Source organism: Camellia sinensis, chromosome 4 (assembly GCF_055761805.1).
Source record: "Camellia sinensis isolate YWXY chromosome 4, ASM5576180v1, whole genome shotgun sequence".
Taxonomy (NCBI): Eukaryota; Viridiplantae; Streptophyta; class Magnoliopsida; order Ericales; family Theaceae; genus Camellia; species Camellia sinensis.
Window position 1 is genome coordinate 86,746,360 of NC_138964.1, and position 19,612 is coordinate 86,765,971.

The 19,612-nt window shown below is 35.5% G+C and overlaps 1 long non-coding RNA gene and 1 pseudogene across 2 annotated transcripts; one reads left to right on the forward strand and one right to left on the reverse strand.

Moving 5' to 3' along the window:
- Positions 1–8,759: 8,759 nt before the first annotated feature.
- LOC114322585 (uncharacterized) lies at positions 8,760–12,616 on the reverse strand. Of its 2 annotated transcripts, XR_014365675.1 has the most exons (4): positions 12,352–12,616; positions 12,141–12,242; positions 11,707–11,765; positions 11,393–11,440 (listed from the first exon to the last, which is right to left on the reverse strand). It is a non-coding gene; the product is annotated as an uncharacterized LOC114322585 (long non-coding RNA). The 2 variants fall into 2 exon arrangements; XR_003650814.2 differs by lacking the exons at positions 11,393–11,440; positions 11,707–11,765 and adding an exon at positions 8,760–9,004.
- Positions 12,617–12,719: 103 nt separating this feature from the next.
- On the forward strand, positions 12,720–16,991 carry LOC114277309 (cytokinin dehydrogenase 1-like; annotated as a pseudogene).
- Positions 16,992–19,612: the final 2,621 nt, after the last annotated feature.

A 19,612-nucleotide genomic window follows, 5' to 3' on the forward strand; every position in this document is an offset into this window, starting at 1 on the left:
CATCGTGGCAGAGCCCGCAATCGGTTAGCCTTTTGGCACGCTTTTCCAAACAAGCCTCTGGCAAACCGCTCAGGAATAGCAGATGGCAAACACTGTGACTTAGGCACACCTATGCAAATGCAATGCAAAGAAACACATAAATGTAGATGAAACAACATATCATGAGTTCGAATCAAGGTCTCTAAATCCCCAGCGGAGTCGCCAGACACTGTGGACTCGACTTTCTTCGCACCACCCTTTTGGAGAGCTCGAATAGGTCCTACAGTTCAGACTCCCGTCACAGTTCTAAATCTAATCTCACAAAGTGCAATGTGAAACTGATAAACACCAAAGAGTTTGATCCGGCAAATCATTTTGGAAAATTGATTTAAGATCAAATAATGCCAAAACTGGACTGCTTTGCCAAATTACAGAGTCGTCACCTAAATATTTTATTTTGGAAAAATTTAAGAAACCCTGACTCGTGCTAAAGGCCACGTGTCTGTCATCACCAAAGTTGCCTCGGCTCGGGAACTTGGGTACGAGAAGGGAAGGTCCTAAAATGAGCACCCCCATTCGCCCGATCAAGGATCGGCCTCTACTAAACATGATATGTTGTTTTATAAACACATGTGTTCTTATTCTGGTTATTAGCTAACTTTACTATGTGACGCACACAAGCAAGTAGAGACTAAGTCGCAAGACTTGGAACGACTTCAACTCGTGTTTGTTTTCAAAAATGGTTTGAAATTGCCACCCTTAAGTGGGCTAAAGCGCGGATTTGCCATCAAACATGGTGGGCTTAAGACATGATTTGCCACTTCGCAAAGTGGGCTTAAAACTCACAATCATTGAATTGTTCCAATTCAAGCAACAAAGCCTTCATCCACAAGCATTCATTCAGTTTAGCAAGTAAGCATATAGCCACATAGCAAGCATACGAAACATGGCATTATAGCAATTACACTCATGCAATATGCTAAAGCGTAAAGCTCACCGAGTACTCCAAGCCAAAACAAAAGCTAGTTAGAAAGATACATGATCCTAACTATGTAAAACACCTAATGCAACACATACAATAATGCAAATAATAGGCTCGGCTACTAATTTGGCATATGATTTGCAACACTTTGATAGCATGCTTTCAAACACGTATTCAAAGAAGTATTAAAATGACGATGCAGTTTGAATGATGCACCGAGCCTCGGCGCATGCAAGACAAATAAATGAATGCAAACATGCAAGCATAAGGTATGCTAATTGAAAATGTCCCTAATCTAACCATCGAAAGTGGTTAAGTAAGAAGGAGAAAGACGTGGGGTTGGAAGACATGCACACACACACAGGCACACTTATTACAACATTATGCCCTCGCGAAGGAGGGTCCGAATGAATAAGAGCTAAGCTAATCTAAGCTAAGGTAATCAAACTAATCTAATTAAAATAATTAGACTGATTATTACAAAACAAAATAAAGAAATAGCTAAGCTAAGCTACTTAATTATTACACCAATCAATGCAAATTAACCAAGTAATTAGCATATTAAACTATGTTGCTACTACTCTGCTTCAGGAAGTAGAAGATGCATGCACACAGTTTTCGCGTCGAAAAGCCCTCTGTTTTGCTACCGAGGGGCTCTGTTTGCAGGGTTGAGTACACTTCAAAACCTTTCTGCTCCAACTTACCAAATCTTTGCTGAGGATTACACCAGTGGCCTGCCATGATTGCTTACTGTCGGTCCCCTGCCGGCCAAAAATGAAGCACTGCTGGCCAACAATAAGGCACTACCGGCCACTGATGCACTGAGTCATCACACTGCAACAGAGCACAAACAGAGGACAATGGAAGGTTTTCCAAAGGTATGTTTGTACTGTGCCTCTCCTTATCATCTCAAAACCACAAAGGAGTGGCACACTTGGATCCAAAACCACCAATCAAGCAATTTCATTGCATGATGGCCAAAGATCCAAGGAGTACAATTTTAATAAATGCACAAATAAGACTCAAATCCACTACCTTGTCATGGATGATCAAAGGCAATGGAGACCAAGGAGATTGGCTAATTTCATCACTTTGAGTATGACATGGACCAATCTACCTTGTGTACAATATAACGTTTGATTGAACACATGCAATGCAAACACGAAATGCTTATCTTGTTCATGTTTAACTTGTCTAATTTTGTTTACGCATTTTACATTACCAAATCATTCTTTAACTGGTTAAGTCCAAGGTGAGTGTCTTCTAATGAGAGAGGTTTCAACCAAGGGGTGACTTAAGACATGAGAGAGATCATGCCTTTGGTTAGTATAAACCTCAAAAGATGATTAAAACCATTGAGCACAAACTCTATCTCAAGCTTAAACACAACCCTAAGGTTAACCAACCCTCAAAAAAAATGAAAAAGTGATGAAATGAGGGAGGTTGCAGAGATAGTATGTGCTGAAATTACATGCAAAATGATGTTAAAACATGCAAGCAACTCATGCACAATATGTTCAAGGGCCAAAAACATCAAACTAGTGAAGACTATTACACTATGAGCATGCAATACAAAGCTGAAAAGGGACCAACAGTCCAAAAAAGTCCTAAAACATCCTAAATAGAGTTCTAAAACATGCTTGAAATAAGCTAAGAATAGCTATGTTAAGAGGCCAAAATAATTGCACATGCTAGGCAATTAAGCATAATTGCACTACAAGCATACAAAGCAAAGCTCTAGTGATCAAACTAGCTCAAAACAGAGCTTAAACATGCCAAATCAGTAGCTAAAACGTGCTAAGATCAAGTCACAAAGAGGTAGAAAAACATGCTCACATGTTAGGCTATCTACACATGCAAACAAGACACAAGGAGGGGAGGCCAACCCCTCCCATTTTGGACCTCAAAACATGATTTTTACCACTGAAAATTCTCTGGAATTCAGTGGTTAAAAGGCCAAAAAAAGTTGTTTTGAAATTGATGAAAAGATGGCACAAAAGCTTAACAAGCAAAGAGACAAGAATGGTGGACCACCCCCAAACTCAAAATAGCCTCAAACCACCATTTTTAAGCCTCAAAAATAGAGGTTTTTGTAGTGGAAAACTAAGTAAAAAACAATGCAAAAAGATTGTAAAACAAGTATTGAAAACAAGCTTAAAGGGTAAAGGTTATACCTCTTGAAACCAAGCACACTTTTAGGCACAAATACAAGTCAAAACTACCTTCTAGAGCTTAAAGGACGCTCCAAGAGAGCTTCAAGAAACCTCAGCCCAAAGATGAACCACTTTGGTTAAGGGTTGATAGGTTAAAGTTTGAAGTATACAAGCTTCTAAGCAGAAAAGCTCAAGAGAGAGAGAAATCTAGAGAGAAAGGATTGTACAGGGAGAGAGATTTTAGAGAGAGAGGCTCCCAAACTTCTTCCTAAATTGTTCTAACCTTCAAAACCATAGAGAAGGCTCTCTATATATAGAAGAATGAGGCCTCGGGTCGAAAATATCCCAAAATGGACAGCTGGAACAGCTAGAACACAAATATCTGCAAAAATTTGACTTTTTGCATCAATGGCCGCCAAGGGATCATTGATGGCTGGCTCATGTCCATCTTTTGCTGGCAAAGATCACTCTTGGACGACAGGTGGCCGGCAATGGCCATTCATGGCCGGCACATGGCCAGAAAATCCCATTCATGGCTAGAAACCTGTGATAACCCTGTTCTGTAATTAGCTAATTGGTCCTTATTATGTGTTTGATTATATGTTTAATATGATTTTTTGTGCCATTATGTGAAAATGTGTGAGTTTGAATTTCTATTTGTTCATCGTAGGAATATCTGTTTTCTTATCTGCTTTGGGAATTAAATTGAAGGCCTTATCGGCCACAGAACCCGAAGTTGATTACGCCATTGTGATTGGCATAACTTTTAGAGCCTACGGTGAAGTTTAATTGAAAAATTGATTCAAACTAGATTAAGTTGATTGAATTAATGAATTAGTGCCCAATTGTTATTATTGTTATAATGAAATTAGTGGAGAGTGTTGTAAAAAGGCACTATACACTCAAATCCCTCATTCTTATCATTTGGCTGATTTTGGCTCTAAGAGAGGGAGGGAGAGTCAGCTGTAGAGAGAGAGAAAGGGAGAGAATTGTGCAATTTAGCTCAAAGCTTGGTGATCTTGAAGGTTATTCAAGAATTTGCTATTGATTGGAAAAATCGAGCCACTAGGTAAGCAATTGATTCTTGAATTCATGAGTGTAATGTGTAATCTTGTGTGTTCAAAGTTGATTAATGGTCAAGAACAAGAATTGAAATGAAATTGGGTTGATCATGTTGAATTGAAGGTCAATGTTGCATGCATGTATGTAGTTGCTTTGAATTTGCGTATTTGAGCACCAAATGCACGATCTATGTGAGTTTTTAGTTGAAGATTATGTTCTTGACCACCTCTTCATCATATAAGTTAAGAATGAGAATAATATACCACATGCATGTGCAAATTACAAGGGTGTAAGTGTTGAATGCATGAAATTGTTATATTGGTAATGAGTTTGGTGGAAAATGAGCCACGCATGTGTTTGAGTCATGAAATTGAGCTCTATGTTGATGTGTTTTAGTGTTGGTACCATGTTAATACAAGTATATGTGAAATTGGAGCCATAATATGCAAGGAATGTGGTTGGAATGTCGAATTTGATCTCAAGAACACATTCTGGAAAATCCAGAAATTTGATGTCCGCTCGAGCGGGGAAACCGCCTCTCGAGCGTGAATTTCGTGCTCCCAGTATTTTCGGCAGACCATGAAATCCGCTCGAGTGGGGAAGTCCACGCTCGAGCGGGGAGCAATGTAAGATGGACTTTCGCTCGAGCGTCCAAGTTCCACGATCGAGCGTAAAAATGGCATAACCAGTACTTTTGCAGACCTCATGGTCCGCTCGAGCGGGGACCCTGTTTCTGAAAATTTTGTGTGATCGTTCTGTGTTTCGTTTTCCGTTCTCTATCACTTGCAAGCACTCTTAGGCATGCATTAAGCATTGTAATTGAGTTAAAGAGATAAGAATGAAGCCTAAAGAGGAATATGTGAATTAAAAAACGGATTGAATCGTTTGTGACCCATATGTGTTATATAATGTGTAGAGTCAAGCTCCAGGCAAATCCACGAGCCGATCACTGTGAGTAATATCGATGTTCTGACGTTTGTCAATTGTCCAATTGCTTATTTCTTTGTGAGTTTGCTAATTTGAATTATGGACAACCAATTGATATAAATGATTGGGCCGAAGGTCGATTGATATAAATAATTGGGCCGAAGGCCGATTAATATAAATGATTGGGCCGAAGGCCGATGGATATGAATGATTGGGCCGAAGGCCGATTGACATGAATGATTGGGCCCAAGGCCATTTTGACAAGAATAAATGATTATGGGCCGAAGGCCAATTGACATGAATGATTGGGCCGAAGGCCGATTTGCATTAATGGTTGGGCCAAAGGCCGTTTTGACACAAATGAAAGTTTGACATGCATGAATGGGCCAGAGGCCAGATTGACATGAATAAAAGTTTGAAAGGCCTAAAGGCCAGTTTGAAATGAAAGGTTGAATGGCCTAAAGGCCAGTTTGATATGGAAGTTTGAAAAGGCCAAAGGCCAGTTTGACACGAATAACAGTTTGACACTAAGGAATTGGGCCCAAGGTCGTATGATGTGTTTGGAACCGCAGTTATTAGCTTACATATGTCTATGTATGTATGTATTAGTAGAAATATAAATTGGGCCTAAGGCCATTTGGTGTATATTGTTCCTATGTGTATTCTTTATTGATATTATTTACTGGGCTTTCGCTCACGCTCATTCATGTGTTTGTAGGTGAGCCAAGAGAAGGCCAAACCCAGCCCCAGTGAAGTCTGTATGGAACAACTAAGGTTTTGAAGAGTCAGCCCTTGCATCTCACGTACGAGACACGTCTTCGCCCTTCTGCCATTCTATGTTATTTTGTCATGTTGGCGAGGACTTTGGTGTACGTCTGTATATAGCTTTGTTTTGGCTGACTTTAATGATCCTGTCTGTATAGAACTTTATATTACTATACTTTCTGTTGTGAGTTATTAACATACGTATGTATGAAATGTTATGATGTGCATATAAGCACAGCTCTATGGACAAAGTTTTAAATTTGCTTCCGTTTGGCCCCTTTACTCTGATGAGTTTTGTCTCATTTGGTTTGAGGCTGTAGGTAATCTCGTGATTACTGGCCGGTTATGGCCTTAACCCATAGGGGCGGGTTCGGGTCGTGACAGAGTGGTATCAGAGCACGAGTTAATAACTCACACACTTGTCCAAAAGAACAATAAGCATCTAGAAAATATCTAGGATGCATTCATATGATAAGTATGAACTTGGAAGCATCGAGAATACGCCTAACTGTTTTGATATGAACGATTATGCGCTATAAGTTTACGAATTGCTTGCATTGCAAAATATTTGAATACGTATGCTCCTTTGTATATGCATACCTGTGAATCTTTTGTATAAAGCATAATGCAAGTTTAATCAAATGTTGAAAACATGTGATTATATAAGATATGAATTGTTGCACTAACGTGTATAACGAGTTTGTTTTGTTATAATGCACATACATGAACATATGAATAATGAAAAGTTGCCTATGTGCATTCGACTCTGCAAATGGGTGTCTATGTGAAATATGAACATGATTTGAGTATATAACAACTTAGTAAATGTTCAGCATGTGATATCTGATAAGTGTGCAATCATCTGTTACGTATGTGATTAAATGTGCCTATGTGCGAATGTAAGCATGTGTATCTGTGTTTAATTTTGTATTGGGCATTCCAGTGTTTGGCAAGGTTTAATAAGAGTTTGTGTAGAGAGTGGGTAAATTAAGGGCATATGAGCTGGAAGGCTCTTCCAGAGCCCGACTTGATAGACTGGAAAGAATAGTACAAGAAATGGCCGAGATCTTAAGACAACAATGCCAGTTGCTGCTACGGGAAGAACCTTGCCACCACCAGTGTAAGAAATACCGAGGAGTTTGTTATCAAATCTCTGGGGCTCGTTATAGGTGTGGTAAAGTGGACCATATGGTAAGGAACTATCCCTGAACTGAACAAAATGTGAATAAATCTTTTGCTTAAGCTAGATTCGTACCAATGGTAGGAATTGCTAGTCAAGATACAGTAATTGCACTCGTCTCAGAAAGTACTCAGAATGCTGCAACTGTTATTCCAGGTATCTATACTGTTTATAAACGAATGCCTATATGTGATTAATTCTAAATTAGTGCATATGTACACCTTTGCTTGGGGTATTATTTGATTCAGATCAGCATGTCCTTTCATATTTGCTGCCTGCGTGTCTGGATTGGTCAGACCCACAAGATTCGAGACTGTATTTATTGAATATATATGTGCTCCATTTGGGAAATTGTGAAATACGTATTGGGATATTGATTGACTCTGTATATGCACATATACATCCAAACCTATGCTCAGGGTGATTTGTTATATTACTGTCTTTAATGACTAAACCACTGGAACTATGACTTTGTGATTGTGTAACTGAGTTGAGCACCCTAAATGACGAACTCTAAAATTGTGAGACCATGTATTTTGATTGGTAGAGAATCGACTGAACTATGTGACTATATTAAGCTTGACTCGTCAATCTATGTTTTGTGACTAATTTGGAACCTCGACGTGACAAATTCTATATTATGAGTAATCGAAGAACTTTGTTTAATGCATTACGGTGTACCATGTGCTTGCATCTAAGACTTATTTGAGAACTGCTATATTGATTATGATACATACCTTCTGATATGAATAATTGCACGTATATGTAACTACACTGGAACTTATGTGGACAAGGCTATATTGTACCTGACTTGAAATACTTTGATATGAACGGATGTGATGAATGACTCCGATATGACTTTAAGGACTGATCACTACAACAAGTTGGGTCTTGAATGACGAAATTTTTTTGTCTTTAAAGAGCTAATTTCGTCACTATAGATATTTGTGAGGAAATATTTTCGTCACCGGTTTCGTCATTGAATGTTTGTCACTAAAAACCACCGTGACGAAAAATAATTTCGTCACCAATGAAATTACTTCAGTGACGAAATTTTTTGTCACCAATAAAACAACATTTTGTCGCAAAAAATTCTTATTTCCGTCACCAAATAGTTATTCAGTACCATATTTATGACTTTAGTTGACGAATAAATTTGTCACGCATGTTGATCATTGATGAGGAAATAATTTCGTCACAATAAGATGTAAAGGTGACGAAATTTTTCATCTTCAGAGTCATAATTTTTTGTCGCCAAAAATTCTCATTTTCGTCACCAAATAGTTGTTCAGTACCATATTTATAACTTTAGTTGACAAATAAATTTATCACGCATGTTGATCATTGATGAGGAAATAATTTCGTCATAATAAGATGTAAAGGTGACGAAATTTTTCATCTTTAAAAGTCATACATGGGTGACGAAATATATATATACATGACGAAATTTTTAGTCACCAAACAACAAAATAAATAAAAACTTTCATCTATAAACTGTAGTAAATTTTGTCACAAAAAAAGTTTGTTAGTGATGAATAATCACTTTGTCATAATAACAAGTACAAATGACGAAAAAATTCGTCATTAAACTTGTTCCATATTTTATATTCAATTTAAATTATTTTTTCACAAATATCCCTGCTCATATCCCAATAACCTTTTAATTGTACTAAGAAATCCACTAGCTATTATACACCACTCCACACAAAAATTCACTAAACCATTATATTATAAATCAAAATGTATCCATCAAACAACTTTAATAATAATCCATTATGTATAATAAAAAAATCATCAAAGCAAATCCCAAAATGAACTAACGTGGAGTCCACAAAAAAAATCAACACTCAATCTTGATTTGCAACTACAACTAAGTATCAGTTCAGGAAATAAATAAATAATTCAACACTTGATCTTGATTTGCAAATATGCTTCCAAACGTCATCAAAAACCAATCTGCAAAGAAAATAAATAAGAAAGACATTAATAGATTATTAATTACATCTAAAATCATATTTAAATAATTTTATTTTATAAACCAATTTAATAGAAATGCATATAACAATCCAAAACTTCAAAGAGTGGAAGTGATCCTTAATGATAAGCAACACAGATAACAGAAGATGACAAAAGATTGCAAGAATACCATGTATCACTAGCACTAATGCCAACAAGAACCAAAGAGAATCACATGACGTGTTCACAAACTAATCAATCCGTAGTTTTTATAGGAGTTACCATTTTCATTTAAATCTAAATATGTTCCTATTTTATTTTTAACTTCAACGAGATAAAAGGTCAAAACACACATGCAAGCAAACATAAAAACAAAAACAAATACACACTAATAGATATTGAAATAAAAACACAATTAGACCTCCAAACAGTTTGGGTTAATTATATTTTATATGGTTTTGTCCAAAAACACTTTACCTCCTTCATGTTTAAAAATATACACATAACCCTCTTGAAATTTGGAGTAAAGTGCAAACATTGCAAATTCTGGTTAAGTTAACCATGCGTTAACACACTAAATTGAGCGTGTGTTAAGAAATATATATAATGATACTTTTGCCCCTTTTTCAATTTGCCTTTTTCTATTCTTTTCTTCTTCATTCCCTCTCCCTCCTCCTCCTTTCTATAGCAGCAGACCCACTCGCCATTCCCCTTCTCACTTCCTCCTATATTTCACATGCCACCACCAACCAATAGCCTCATGGGCCACAATGGCTATCAACCACCTCTAAAACAAAACCCAGTATCCACTTCCTCAAACACCTAGGTTGGGTGACTTAGCAAGACACAGTCCACCAGGACACCACCATGCATGGCCAAACCCAACCCTAACACCTAGTGGACAAGCACATTTCACCCTCTCATCTTTCTCTCCCTTGCAGGGAAGTAAAATTTTAAACTCATCTCCTTCTAACAACCTGAAAACAGAAAGCTCTAAACACAAGTTCTAAAGGCAACGAATCACCTTTTAAGTTCTGAACTGTGAAAACTCCAAGAAAAGAAAAACAATGAAAATGAAAATGAGGTAGAAAATTTAGGGGAAAATGCTATATAGTTGAGTACGAGACTGAGGAGAGACATTGCCATTTTTTAAGACAGCTAAGCTGAGAACAATTAAGATGTTATTAATAAAATCATTAAACCAATGATGTGTATTGATCAATCACTATAGCCAAACTTTATGTTTAGAACAAAAGCAATTACTAACAATTAACAATAGACTACTTAAATTAGTACTGAGAAAAAAAAATCACTATAAATAAATTAATCCCTCACGGCAAGAGGAGCTATGTAGGTGTCATATGAGAGGAGGGAGAGAATGATATGAGACAGACCATGGGACAAGAAAGGGAAGAATGGGAAGAAAAACAAAAGGAAAGAGTCCCATCTAACACTTTATTGTTGACCTTGAACTATGTTTTCTGAAGAATTAAACAAAAATCAAGTTAGGTTTTCTTTAGTCAGAGTCTACAAGTCAACAATTAACATTTAACATATGTTGTGATCTAATGTTCCCCATGACAACAAAACAATGTGCAATAAGTATATGCATTCAATAATCCAACACTCTATTGTCCATTTGGAGGTATTGACATCAACTTAAATAACCAAAATGTCCAGAAGGACCCAATTGACATCAACTTAAATAACTACAATGTCCAGAAGGACATCAACAGACCAATGTGCAATAAGTATATGCTAAGTGATTTCTATTAATATGAAATAGGACTAGACCATAGTAGGTATACTAAGTGATTTTTATTAATATGATCTATCTTCCACATACACAAAAAAACAATGTTCAATGCTCAGATGCCAATGGGAAGATAAGATCCATGACAATCTAGTTTTTTGTATTTTGCATCCTATAATTTTAGTTATTTATTTTTTTAAAAGAAAAAGACTAACTGGATTCTTGTGCTTGCTTACTTGCTTTGTTTACCTTGTGATTTGCATGATATCTCTAATTTGCATGGGTTGTATCAACAAAATCCAAAATTTGATCCAGGTTATGGCACTCCTCAGGCTATACATACACTTCTCGCTTCCACGGAAAGATCTCCTATTACCCTCACCTCAAATAATCCTCATGATGCACAAAGGGGTCAATGTCACATGTAAAGTTTTATTCAAGCTGCAAGTAGCAATTGTTTACTCCTCATATTTATCAGCCTCAGTATTTTGCTGAACAAATATAAATAGATCCTCTGGAAGGTGTGAAACAAATGTTGATGAATAAGGAAATCATTTAGCCAAATCTACTAGTGTAATAGATAACTTAGTTCCAACTTTATATGTAATTTTTTCATGAAAATGAAGACTTGGCAGAATGTTTGCATCCCCCTGCATTGCTTTTCTTTCAACCTCCATGTGAACCTGATATAAACCCCAGAGCAACCACAATAATTTTAATGAAGCAAGAAAATGCAAGCATGGAACAGATAAGAGTGCTTTTAACCAAGAAGCAGCATATGAGGAAGATGAGGAAATTTTTTTTGATTTAATAAGATGTAATTTAACCAATTTAAGGAATATGTAGGTTATCGGTCATCAACCATTTCAATCATCTAATCTATGCTCAAAGGAGAAAAACAACAAACAGGAAAATCCAGTCACATCAAAAGCCTTCAATAGAAAAATACCCGCTCTCTTATTGTAGCTAACAACCCGTCATTCCATTGCTCACCATCTAAACAAATTTCTGCAAAATAAACAACTTTTTATTAAAGAAGCAATATATCACACTTAATCATATGCAATGGGTGCTCAAAAAAATCAAAATTAAAAATCAAAGAAAGAGTGAGAGTTTGCAAGAGCTACACTAGTTAAACGGTAATGCAACAACTAGGCTGCCAAATCTGTTTATTCATCCGCGTGAAGTGTCCTCTAAATACCATACTTTAAAAACCAATATAGTTCATGCACTACAGGCATCAAGCACACTCCAAAAAAGGTGACCACAGCTATGCATAAGACAGAAAATCTGAGAGACGGGAAGCTGTTTCTTATTAACACAAGCATTCAACATTATAGTAAAGCAATACTAAAAAAATAAGTTTAAATCAAAAAGTAAAACCTGAAGCACTTGAGCAGCATATCTCTGAGCTGCTACATCTTGCTCATCAAATCTGTGAGCATCTTCTGTTACCCTTTGTTCTTGCTCTACCCTCATCAAAACCTATCAGATAAGTCATAATCAATATATTGTTAGAAATCTTTATCACATAAGAGAGAACAAGAACCAATTTTTTACATATTTAATTGTCAAACATAAAGCAATGCAAAACCTGAAGCATGACATTTTCTTGTTCTTGCTTATCAGCAAGGGCATGTCGAAGCTCAGCAACCTCTCGCTTCAATTGTTCAACCTGAAGCTCATAAGCAAATAGTTAATATGAAAAATATTTTATTTAACATTTTAAACTAGGTAGAAGAATAAATAAGAACTCAACCACTAAACAAGCATCTTGCTTACAAAAATTTTAATAACTACATCAAACAATTTTAGCAGATTTCGAGTAGAAAAAGGTGAAAAACTTAGTAGGAATTCCCCACCTCTCTCTCTTTCCTCTTTGATTCAAAAACCACAAAATATGATCAGGAAAAAGAAATCAAAATACACCACAAAGAAGGTAAGGAATTTTGGCTAAATTCAATGAGTTATGGGAAAATAATTAAACAAATTAAGAAAACTCACAGTGGAATAGAAATTCAGGGCCAGGCATAAGCTCACAGAGGAGTCGTGATCAACATGGAATCATTCAGTGGAATGGAAATGCAGGTTTACATTGGAAAACATCCTTATGTAGATGTCTATGGTGGCAAATTATGGATTAATATCCTGCATGAAAGCCTAAAACATGGGTTAGCACCGAAGTCTTGGACAGATTACCTACATCTCACAGTTAGCGGTACTTTGTCAAATGCAGGGATTAGTGGGCAGGCATTCTGTCATGGTCTTCAGATCAGTAATGTCCACCAGTTGGAAGCAGTTACAGGTTTGTACCCAAAAAATAAATAAATAAATAAATTTGTAACAGGACAGCATCGCATGTTCATAGATTGCATGGGCCTGCTTGGTGCAATTTATTAACTCTTTTAATTTTGGGAATCTGTGCCACTGTGCTTGGTGCAATCTATCAAAAAGTTGAGGAAATGATGTTTTTAACTTCTGCTTATTGATTATCAACTTTCAATATAAAAAAATAGGGATAATTACACTAAGATCCCCTCAACTATTTGGAGAAATTAGCTTACCCGTCATCTATGAACATGTACATTTTGATCCCTTCAACTATAAAATGTATCACTTTCACCCCCTCTAGACCACCTTTTAGAAAGGGGGCAATTGAACGATTTTTATAGTTAAGAGGTCAATATGTAAGAGTTCATAGATGATGAGGATTAAGATGATATTCACTAATACTTTAGGGGATCTTGGAATAATTAACCATTAAAAATGCTGCACCAAACAGGCTCATTACACAATTTGAGAACTAGATCAACATATGACACATGTAAGATTAAGATGGAAAAACCATACAACAACTTCAACTTTAACTTTGTTCCACCTGTTTTCCATTCATTAAAAACTGGACTAGGAAGTTTCCAGTTTTCCTCATCATATTGTCCGAGAATCAGACCCTGTTTTCATAAAAGATACATTACCATCGGTCACTAAATAGGAGTTCATCACATTCTTAGAATTTGTATTTGCATTCAAAATTTACTGAAATTGTGTAGGAAAAGGGGAGGTAGTAAATTGTTCAGAGAAGCGGAATGCAAACCTCTTTTATGGTGACCTTGGAGGACTTGGCCAGTTTGGCATAATCACACGAGCAAGAATTTCTCTAGAACCAGCACCAAAAATGGCAAAAACACACATATATTTGTAAACTTCAAAATAAGCTCCAGTATAGTACAATTTACAAGTTTCATAACACCATGCCATTCCGAACAGGTAAAATGGATAAGAGTTTTGTACTCAGACTTCTCCGCATTCATCAGAGACCAGGAGCATTTGATATCTGCAGAGAACACGTTCAATTACATTGAAGGATTTGTGATAATAAACAAGACAGGTCTCCTAAATAATTGGAGATCATCATTCAATCCGCAAGACCCAGTTCAAGCCAACCAATTTCAATCAGATGGAAGAACACTTTATTGTCTTGAATTGGCCAAAAACATCAACCTAGAAAAAGATGATATAATATACTAGGTGAGGCATGTCATGACCCACCAATCCTCCACTATAGTTAGTAAAGAAGTAAATAAACGCAATGGCTCTAATACCTGCTTGCTTGCTTGGCGCAGGAAATTGAGAACTTATCCCAACTAAGCTATATCTCATCAACACTTTTCGTATTAGAAGTTTCATATGTAGAATTCTTGGATAGAGTTCATGTGTCTGAGATCAAAAGGCTTGTGGGAAGTTCCACACCCATGGCTCAATCTTTTCGTTCCTAGAAGCAAAATACACAATTTTGCTGAAGAAGTTTTTTGCAACATTCTAACAGATACAAGCAATGGAGGTTATAGGGTATTAAACTATCCTGACCAATTAGATTTATAGGGTAATAAACTATCCTGGCAACATTCTATTAGAAAGAAAAAAATATTGAACAATTAGATTTATAGGGTAATAAACTATCTTGGCCATAAAATATAGAAATAATACATGTATATATACATATGTTTTATATAAGCACATGTTCTTTAGAAAGAATAAAGTGAAGGCAACACATCTATAGAAAGAGGTTCAAAAACAAAATACCTTCAAGCTTCCAGCTATGCAATCGAGGTTATCTTCTGGATGTAAGTAGATGTAAATAATAATTACAAATCTTTATGCCAACAGTTTAAATATAATTGTCATAGCCCTACAGCTCTCCAAACAAGTTCATCTACTTCCAAAAATAGAAAAAAAAAAAAAATATATATATATATATAGAGTACAAACCAATAAACCAACTTCAATAAAACATACCAAAATACCCCACACCCTATGAGAAGCAGCAGAGTCCAGACCCTGGAGATCATCAATGAATAGTTTCCAGAGATTTTCAGCTACAACAAAAATGTATATCGGAACATTGTTTGTGACAACACAAACACCATAAAACAATAAAAACTACAAAGAATGCTAACAACCAAGGCACTAACTCTCCAGGTACAACTTGCAAAATCAATTTCAGTATATAAACAAAAAGATAATTTCTGATCTAAAATTAATCATCTAATTGTCTCAAATCAATTAGGATGTAATAAATAATTTTAGACCCAACCACACTAAATAACTAATTCACTAGGATGTAACAATCATCCTAGGACACAACCACAATGAATAATTAACTAAGTTGCATAAAAAACACACCCACACAGGATAAAATATGTCTTCTTCTTCAAAGAAGAGAATGAAACCAAAGCAAAATTCAACTCTCTCTCTCTCTCTCACTCACTCTCTCTGTTTTCTTCCTCAAATCTTCATCATTTTCTTTCATTTTCGTTTCATTGTACTCACAAGATCAATGTCTTTCACTTTCTTAACTCAAAAATAAAGTAAACCCAAATATATTTAAGAAATTTTTGTTCAAATAAAATAGCAAATTTTTTTATTCTATAATTTTTTTTCCCCAAATCTTTGTTCAATATGAGGAAACGAAGCACAAATCACCAGAATTGAATCCCTATTTTATAAATCTAATCCCTAAGCAGAGCATTGATGGCTAACAATTAACTACCAAGAAAAACCCAAAAAATACATATAAACTTGAAAACCCAAATGATAAATCAAAGCTTTTAAATCGCTCAATAAAGAAAACAATTCCACATTTATTACCAAATCAACAATAAAGCCAGATTATAAGCTAAAAAAAATGTGCAGATTGAAACTCATAAATTTTTTGAAACAATTCAATTAAATCGATGCACTACAAGGAAAAACTAAAGAAAAAAGAACCTGGGTTTGATGCAGAAAGTGGAGCCCTATTTATACAGGAAAGGCCGACGGTAGTGTAGTCGTTGAAGGTGGAGTAGCGAGGGAAAGAGCTATGGCGGAGAGGTATTACGTGTGTGTTTTGAGAGAGAGAGAGAGAGAGAGAGAGAGAGAGAGATGGTAAACATAAAAGGATAAAAAAAAAATTAACTTGTTTGGTTCCAGTTTTTAGAAATTAGTTTTCAGAAAATTTTATTTATTTATTTATTTTTTAATTTTTAGACACACCTAATATAAATATACTTAAAAAGTATAATATATGTGAAAAAAATATTTAAAAAATACACTAAATATCAAAAAATATAAAATATATATGAAAATTCATTACATTTTTCTTATTTTTATGTATTTATTAATTTTTTAAAATATTTTTTCACAAATATTTTACTATTTAGATACATTTAAATAAGGTGTATCTAAAAAAGTAAAAAAATTACTTAAAATTTAAAAAATATTAACTAAAAACTAAAAAAAACGAAAAACAAAACACACCGTTTTTAGAAAACTAAAACCAAACATACTAATATTTTCTTCTTTTTTTTTATTGCTGCTCAATACATTAAAATTTTTCTACCAAAATTGGTGACAACATTATTTTCTTACCAAAAGATCTCAAAAATATTTGGTGACGAAACTTATTTTTTTTTTCTCACCTAAAAGTAAGTATTTATTGACGGAAATAAATTTTGTCACCTATTATTTTAATATTTTTATTATACATGACAAAATTTATAATTCCCCATGGATTATTCTTATTTAGTGACGAAATTTATTTTCTTCACTAATTTTCGTTACCATACCAATACAGAGAATAAGAGAAAGAGACACCAGAAAAAGAGCAAAGAGAAATCACGTACTAAATCATCAAGCGAAGAAGATGTGGCGGTTACCGACAAGGCTACTAGTGGTGGCGACGATCGGCAAGGCTAATAGAGGCGACAATGGCGATCGGCGTGGTGGAGGAGCAAGAGGTAAGACAAATTAATACCCTATTTTGAGAGAGAGAGAGAGAGAGAGAGAGAGAGAGAAAGATAGAGATGATAAACAGAAAAGGGGTAAAAAAAATCAATACCCTATGTTTTTTTTAATTGCCGCTCAATATATCAAAAATTTCCCACCAAAATTGGTGACAATATTATTTCCTCACCAAAAGATATCAAAAATATTAAAACGTTTTGGTGACGAAAATATATTCCTCACAAATAATTTTATAATTAGTGACAAATTTTTTTCTCACCAAAAGTCCCAAAATTTTGGCGCCACAAAAAAAAAAAAAAAGTAACGAGAAAATTTTTGGTGACGAAACTTAAATTTTCCTCACTTAAAATGAAGTATTTATTGACGAAAATAAATTTTATCACCTATCATTTTCATTTTTTTATTATATGTGACAAAATTTAGAAATTCCTCACGAATCTGATTTTCTTCACTAGTTTTCATCACCATAGGTTACTTTTGTTGTAGTGTGATGAACTTACGACAGTTGTGAAACTATCAACCATGTACCCTATTTGGGAAGACTTTTATCTGATTCGATCCGATAGAACCTTTGTCTGATATTGCCTTGATAGAACCCTCATTGGATACGATTTGATGGGATCTTTGTTTGATTAATTTGACAGGACCTTTGCTTGGATTGATCGATAAGACCCTCCAACTAATTTGATTTTGTTAATGGGAATTAAGAATTGTTTATAAATAAGTAGCCAGATTATTCGAGGCAGAAAGACTGATAGATCGAAAACTTGAATCCGTTTGGAATACTTGACTTATTTGAAAGACCTTTGTGGGCTATCAATAGATTGATCTAACCATGAACACCATTGAGAACCAACCCTCAACTATTGAGGACGTATGTGTTATAAATGAACTGAACTGTGCGAATCCAGCGATTGGGTGTCTTAAGGAACAATGCTTGTGTATTGTCGTATTCTTGCTTATTTAACGCTATGGACGCCGATGACAACATATTGATTTGATTGGAAACAGTACTGAATATTTATCCTCGATTAATCAGAATATGTTTCATGTGTCTGCTTCAGTGTTATCAGATTTTGGGAAATCAGGTTATGGTGAGTGGTATTGTATTTGACATTCTTGCGGCGTCCTTTCGTGCTAGGGGACATTAAGCCTATGTAGCACCCTTGTTGAGATATCTCTTTTGCCAACGACGGTTTTGTACGGGTGGGTTTGTCTAATCGCTCGTAAGCCGGCCACCGACGGTCGTGAACGGGTGTGCTTTGATTCCGAAATGATTATTTCTTTGTTTTGTCCGGAATGTCGTCTTTTGGTATTATGTGGATATTATTAGCATCAAAGAAGCTTTGAAAATCCCTGATTATCCAAAAGTGTGTGAATTGACTACGCTCTGTGTAAATAACTGCTCAGTGCCATTATATTCTGTAATTGGGACTCTGGGGATGTGTAAATTGTGCTTAATATGTGATTGACTCCTTTGATATTGTCCTTGACATCACGGGGATTTGTATATGCATTGTCTTATGCTTTTGACGATTATCAGATAATATGGACAGACTCGATAGAACAGGGGATTGAATGCAGACTGAATTGTAAACCGTAAATTGTTGAATGAATTGAGGACATGTGTATTGTGTTAGAAATTGATTGCTTCGATGCAACCTTTGTTGATTCGGGAATCCGTATCTAGATCCACTTCATATTCCTGAAGACTTTTGGTTAACCTTGGATAACTGTGATGAGTCACTGAACTAAATACCGAATCGGATTGTGAATTGTGGAATTATTGAATAATGAATTGAACTTTTGTGACAAGGGAATAGATCGAACTTCTGTGATAAAGTTAGCTGGCATCCGAAATAAATATGTTGGTAACCTACCTTGAAGAGGGCAATTGGTGAAATTGTGTCTAAATATTTTTGGTGCTAACAAGTCAAAGTCGAATATCAGATATTGGCGGAACTACTTCGACCTCTCTCTATTTCGGAATGGAAATAGGGATATATGACTACGAATTTTATTGTGGGGCTGCCTTGGACACCCAGGGTGTAAGTCCCGTTTGGGTTATTGTATATAGGATTACTAAGTTTGTTCATATCCTCCCTGTAAAATCTTCGTGTGATGCTTATAGACTAGCAACTGTTTACATCGACAAGATTGCTCGTTTGCATGGGACCCTAGTATCTATTGTTTGGACAGGGATCCTAAAATGTGTTTGAATTCTGACAAGCCTTCAAGAGACGATGAGAACTAGATTATGAGTCAGCGTTACCTTCCATCCGCTAATTGATGTATAATTAGAAAGAACTTTTGGGAGAAATGCTCCAAATATAATCAGCAGATCTTTCAGGGAATTTGGAAAGTCTATTCGTTGTTGGCAAACTCTGCATACAACAACAGCTTGCACTCTAGTTTCGGTATGGCACCATACAAGCCTTGTATGGAAGAAAAAGGTAAGTCTCTGACTGATTGAGAACTGAGTGTTGCTTGATTTTGGGACCAAGTAATGGCTATCAAAAAAGACAAGAACCGTTGAATGAAAAGCGTTCCGAATTGTTTTCGACTAAAGGTGA